The 6,937-nt window shown below is 48.6% G+C and overlaps 1 pseudogene; it reads left to right on the top strand.

Annotated features, from left to right (window-relative positions):
• Window positions 1-6,117, top strand: part of LOC102752791 — a 34,394-nt pseudogene extending 28,277 nt beyond the window's left edge.
• The last annotated feature ends 820 nt before the right edge of the window (window positions 6,118-6,937 follow it).

The raw sequence follows: 6,937 nt of genomic DNA, 5'->3' as shown, positions 1-6,937 counted from the left end.
TTCTGGGTGTTGGTCTGATTGTCAGATGGACGGCGGTCTCCCACGTCCCATGAGGGCAGCCGGCACCGTCCCCTGGGGGCGCTGTTGTAAGGCCGCCAGCGCGGGGCCTTACACGCGTGATGGGCGATTAAAGGATACATTGCAGAGAATGCAAGCCCAGTGCCATGTCACCTTTTCCATTTTCTTAACAGACCTCAGCTGCTGGTCTCTGAACACAACTCGATCGGTCTTGTTCAGTGGTTATTTGTGAATAAATGGCACCTCTACTGGCACTGGGCGCACAGTGTGCCTGCATGTGGGAGTTAAATAAGGAGAAAGAGAGTGGAAAGGGATGGAGCTAGTGAGCGGTGACGCTCGGAGCACGAAGCGAGCCAATCACGGCAAGGACGACCTGAATGGGGAGGCGCGCCCTGGAGGATCTGAGAGCCAGGAGGGCGGGTAGTGGTGGCATTGCCAAGAAACTGAAGAATTATTGAGAACTTTAGAAAACCAGTTCCGAGTTAGCAGGCTCTCACTCTGCATAAATGCAATCGTATGGCATATCTGTGAATCCTGTATTTCGAAGGTGATTTTTAAATATTATGACTTAGTACAATTTTCACTTTCAAATCCTAACTACCATCCCCATAAAATTAAACTCCACTACATTATGGACACTTTGAGGCAAAATCCGAGTCTTTTACACCTTGGGGTGGTCCTGTGTCATAGGGACAGGGAGTGACTTACAGACCAGTATCACCAGCCAGCACTCTTTTAAGGCATCTCTTTGGCTTCATGTGAAATGCATTGAGTGAACATACATTTGTCAAAAACTGGTGCTATTTAGTCTGAGTGATGAGCTTGAAATCTCAAGCGTGCACTTGTTGAAACGGTTCTGTAAGTCTGCTACCTTTTGCCAACTGCCGACAACGTTTCTGGCTGTTTAGTACTAAGTAGAATTCTGCATCTATTACCTATATAAGCGCTCCATGCTTACCGGGGATAAAAAGGTACATGCGTAAGCAAAAAGAAGGGGAAAAAATAAAATATCATCCAACTACCCAATGAGAGCGATTATTTGTAATTGTCTATACTTAGTGTGTGTGTGTGTGTGTGTGTGTGTGTGTGTCCCCTCTTAATGAACACAAGTTTCCCCTGCTATTTGAGCTACTGTAAAACCTTTCATACTGGCATGAAGCAGAGAAGGGACTGCCTTAGACACCTGGGAGGGTACCTGTACTTTAAAATCATATCCATTGTGCGGGGCGGAGGGGCTCAATGGGGGAGAAACAGGGGGTATTAGCAATACTATCAAAAATAAATTTAAAATAAAATAATACCCATTTGATACAGCACCCTGTGGTCTAAGCCCTTCATTGGACAGTTGCAGGAACTCCAAGATTCTGTCCTGAGAATGCGGCTGGACTGTAATTACAGCCACTGAAACTAGGAGGGCTTTGGGCCCCAGAATATAATTCATGTTCTTACTTGTTCACATCCCAGTGGCATGGACCCTGAACCTGCCCTGTGCTCTAGACGGACAAACAGGCCACAGGAAAGAGAGACATGAGATGATGGAAGGTTCGGAACTGTCAGGTAATGTTCGTATCAGATCGATAACAAAGTTTGTACTGGAAAAGTACCTTTAACTATAAGCCAGAAAATTGCATTTTAATTCCCACTGTTTAATTCCCATGGCATGTGACTTTGGTAACTTCTCTCTGCCGATTTTCTCATTTGCAAAATGAGAATTATTTCATTTTCCATTCTTATTTTTATTAAATCAAATGAAACAGAATAGGAAAGTACTTTTTTAAAAAATTCTAAGAATAGCAGTATTTTATTGAGCATCTCTTCACTTTCCCCATCCTCCTCTCCTCCCATCAGCTTATGCTCCGTATCCACGGTTCTCTTTTGTCTGTTCATTTGTTTTGTTGCTTAGAATCCACACCTAAGTGGGGTCATCTGACACTTGTCCTCTGACTTATTTCCTCAGCATATTCTCTAGGTCCGTCCATGTTGTCACAAATGACAAGATTCCATTGATGTATGTGCCACAGCTTCTTTGTCCTAAGTGCAAGTACTTTTTAACTATGAAGTGTCATGGGAAGTGAGATGTGGGAGAGAGAGAGAGAGAGAGAGAGAGAGAGAGAGAGAGAGAGAGACCCGGAGAAGCACTAACTGCACAGTCTGCTAGTCTAACAATGTGTGCAGCTCCTCGTCTCTTCCCTGCCTGGTACTGTCTCAATTGGCATCCACGTTTTGTGTGTGTTCATATCATGCCGGAAGCCAGACCACCCTTGCTGCTTGACACAGTCGCTGCAGGGAAGAAACATCTGCACAGCACAGCTTATGTTTCAAGGGACCTGGTGTATATGGCATATGTTTGCTCCCCCTCTTAGCGCTATGTGTTTTAACCAGGACCACCTCCCTGAGAAAGGTTGTTTCCCCACGTAGGGATTTTTCCCTGGAGTTAGGAATTAACAGGACTAAGGATGGGAGTGAATCAGTAAGACCCCCTGGTGTTACAGAAATACCATGTACTACTTATGAAGAACTTGGACTAAGACTGTTGGCAATAAATTTGGGACTTGTTGGGCCCACATCCCCAGGGGTCTGCCCACCAGGGAAAGCACCAAAGCCTATACCCCTGGAGACCCACTAACACAGGGCAGTCCCAGGGAAGGCAAGCAGCGAGGCTGGGAGGACATAACCTTTACGAGGTAGGATAATCTCCTTCAGTCACTTCCTTGTAGCTTATCAGTAGAGCAGTGACCTTGGAATAGCCCCTATAATAGAACACAAGAAATTAACCTAGACAGGATTAAACTCAACAGAACTAGATTAACAAATGCCCCAACCTTTGGAATAGAATGGATAGGATTAAAATCAACTGGTATAAATACAGATGTAATAGGACAATAGACACAGAACCTGGCTGGAGATCCTGGCTAGGCTGCTGATCAACTGAGCGCTGTCTCTGTGTCATTCCTTCATTCTTCGCCGACTCTGTCCACACCTTTGGGGACCCCTGGACCTGCTGGGGCTGGACCCCAACAATTGGCACCCGAACAGGGTTCCCCTAGGTGGCAGGAGAGTTGGCTGACAAGAGGGACCGTGATGTGTCACCTTCCAAGGAGGAAAGGAAGGGATCTCGGTCATCTGACAGAGAACGGGATGGAGACCGGGACCGGAAATCTTCCCCTTCTAAAGACAGAAAGTGGCATCGTTCAAGGGATAGGCATCGAGGGGGCAGCCGGTCTCGCTACCGTCCCGGTCCAAGTCTACGGAAAGAGAACGAGGGCACCGAGAGCAAGATAAGGAGCGGGATCGGAATAAGAAGGACCGAGGCCGGGCTAAGTGTGGGCACCGATGGGACAAGGACCGGAAACGATCCCGTTTATCTCCCGGACGAGGAAAAGGTTTTAAATCTCGGAAACACAGAGACTCCAAGAAGGATGACGAGGATGAACATGGTGATGAGAAGCCTAAGGCCCAGCCATTATCCCTAGAGGAGCTTCTGGCCAAGAAGAAGGCTGAGGGAGAAGCTGAGGCTACGCCCACGTTCCCGTCCAAAGCAGAACGAGAGGCGGAAGCCCTGAAGCGACGGCGGCAGGAGGCGGGAGAGCGGCAGAAGATGCTTGAAGAAGAGAGGAGGGAAAGGAAGCAGTTTCGAGACTCGGGCAGGGAAATGTTGGAAGACCCTCAGGAGCGAGAACGACGGGGACGCAGGGAGAGGATGGAACGGGAGACCAATGGAAAGGAGGATGAGGAAGGGCAGCAGAAGATCGGGAGGAGGAGGATAAGAGCCAGGAACTGCAGGCCATTAAGGAGCATTACCTGGGTGGCATTAAGAAGCGGCGCCGAACGAGGCATCTCAATGACCGCAAGTTTGTCTTGGAGTGGGAGGCACCTGAGGACACATCTACCGACTACAACCCACTGTACAGAGAATGGCACCAGGTGCAGTTGTCGGGGCGAGGCTTCATTGCAGGCATCAACCTGAAGCAGCAGAAAGGAGAACAGTCACGTTTCTATGGAGACCTAATGGAGAAGAGGACACTGGAAGAAAAGGAGCAGGAGGAGGCAAGACTCCGCAAACTTCGTAAGAAGGGAGCCAAGCAGCGCTGGGATGATCGTCATTGGTCCCAGGAGAAGTTAGATGAGATGACGGACAGGGACTGGCGGATCTTCCGTGAGGACTACAGCATTACCACCAAAGGTGGCAAGATCCCTAATCCCATCCGATCATGGAAAGACTCTTCTCTGCCCCCACACATCTTGGAGGCATTGATAAGATAGATGTACTACTGTTATAGAGAACTTATGCACCAGGGATTGTACTGTGCATGTCAGTAATTCTCACAACCATATGAGAGTACAGAGGGGAACGTCCATTATACAGATGCTGCTGAAGCTCCGGTCAATAACTTGTCCAAAGTTACACAGCTGGCAGTGGGCAGAGCTGAGATTCATATCCAAATCCTGTGCCCTTAATCACTGCCAGACCAAGTCATTGACTTTGTGTGTTGCTACCTTTTCAGGCTAGGGAAGGAGAGCTTTTTATAACGAGTCTGATACAGGAATTGAGTTTTCTGCAGACTTCTTAATGTATTATTTATATAATCCCCTTCACGATATCTCTTAGTTTCTCTTCCATCTAAGAAAGTTCCTTCTGATTTTGCCTCCTCTGTCTAACCCCTATATCTTATTCAGAGACCCCATTCATTCTTGAAAAAATGCAAGATAGCAACAAGCAGTTTTGTGCCAATTCTCAGGAACCTTCACTGCCAAACATAATTAGAGGTTGGGGGTCTAAGTTTCTTAGCATTGGGGTTCTGTTGTCCAAGTGAGTGGGTAGTTCACAGAAGAGAGAAGAAGGGTGTATCTGCTGGGGCTACATATGATTCCACTGTACCCCTAGATTGTGATTGCTACCCCAGGACGTCTGATTGATGTGCTGGAAAACCGCTATCTGGTGCTGAGCCGCTGTACCTACGTGGTTCTGGATGAGGCAGACAGGATGATTGACATGGGCTTTGAGCCAGACGTCCAGAAGATCCTGGAGCACATGCCTGTCACCAACCAGAAGCCGGACACGGGTGAGGCTGAGGACCCTGAGAAGGTGTTGGCCAACGTTGAGTCAGGAAAACATAAGTACCGCCAGACGGTCATGTTCACGGCCACCATGCCCCCGGCCGTGGAGCGTCTGGCCCGGAGCTATCTTCGGTGACCTGCTGGGGTGTGCATCGGCTCTGCAGGCAGGCCCCAGCAACGCGTGGAACAGAAGGTCCTCCTCGTGTCAGAGTCAGAGAAGAGGAGAACGCTGCTGGCAGTCTCGGAGCAAGGCTTTGACCCACCCGTCATCATTTTCGTCAACCAGAAGAAGGGCTGTGTTGCTTTGGCCAAATCCCTGGAGAAGATGGGGTATGATGCGTGTACACTGCATGGTGGGAAAGGCCAGGAGCAGCGAGAATCTGCACTGTCTAACCTCAAGGCTCGGGCCAAGGACATTTTGGTAGCTACAGATGTGGCCGGTCGTGGTATCGACATCCAAGACGTGTCTATGGTGGTCAGCTATGACATGGCCCAAAACATTGAAGATTATGTCCACCGCATTGGCCGCACGGGACGGGTAGGCAAGAGTGGTGTGGCCATCCCCTTCCTCACCAAAGAAGAATCTGCTGTGTTCTATGAGCTGAAGCAAGCCATCCTGGGGAGCCCGGTGTCTTCCTGCCTCCCAGAGCTAGCCAACCACCCAGATGCCCAGCACAAACCAGGCACCACCCTCACCAAGAAGCACCGGGAAGAGACCGTCTATGCCTGACACAGCACCCTTCCCACCGGCTTCAAGGCAGGCTCTGAAGCCTGTTCTTCAGGACCCGCACATCTCCCTTTCCAGGTCCTCACTCTTACGGGGGCTTAGGAAACACTCAGACTGCTTGGCTAGACCCTCAGGTTTGAAGGCTTGAGCGTGGGCTGCAGAGGAGGGGAGCTGCTGCAGGAGACAGGGAGAACAAATGACCACAGGTTTGGGCCCAGCTCCGCCCCTCTGGCGGACTTGGGGATTGCCAGTGTCAGGGGCAGCCAATGGCTTTGCCTCCCAGGCTGCTGGGAGGGTTTCTTCGCACAGACCTGACTGCATAAACTGCAGCAACAGTGTTGCCTTCGATGACCCAGGGGATCGGCACTGTGAGGATTATGAACCTTGGACTCTTATTGTCATTTTGGTGGCATTTGCCCTTTTGGATTATAAGACAAGGTGAGAGCCTTGTCTAGAGCTGTGCACGGCCCCTGTGCCGAGGGGTGCTGCACCCCAGGCATTCCTCACCCCGGGGAAGTTTTTTAGATGCGGGTCAGGGTGAGCTGGCTGTGTCCATCTTGAAGTCACTAAATAAAGTTTCTGTTTTCTATTCTCTGAAAAGATGAGTTTGTATGTTCTGAGAAGAAATACATGAATATTAAGGCTGTAAAAAAAAATTATGGCAGGAAGGACCATTAGAATGGATACATTTACCTGTCACTCCTAGGAAGACCGTAACATCCTATCCCTCCCTAGTGGCCACTCTCATTACCAAAGGTAGATGACGCAGTATCGAACTCTTTGGAAGAGAAGTTACTGAGATAATAATACCTTATAAAAGAGAACAATGACACACTATATTACAATTTGAAGAAGAGTGGCAAATAGCTATAGGTAACTTCCCAGGACAAATTTTACATCATTTGCCAAGATCACCTATATTGCAATTTCTCTCCCTACATCCGTTTATATTTCCTATTAAATGTTCAAAAGAGCCATTATCACCTCCTGCCTCCTTAGTATTCACAGATGGCTCCTCTAATGGTAGGGCAGTAACAATCATTGACTCAATAACCCATGTTCAACAAACTCTAGAGACGTCAGCTCAGAGAACAGAGCTTTTGGCAGTTATTTATGCTTTTTAACAATTGCAAC

The sequence above is a fragment of the Myotis davidii genome, unplaced genomic scaffold (assembly GCF_000327345.1).
Source record: "Myotis davidii unplaced genomic scaffold, ASM32734v1 scaffold452, whole genome shotgun sequence".
In the NCBI taxonomy this organism is placed as follows: domain Eukaryota; kingdom Metazoa; phylum Chordata; class Mammalia; order Chiroptera; family Vespertilionidae; genus Myotis; species Myotis davidii.
This window is presented reverse-complemented; position numbering and strand designations above follow the sequence as displayed.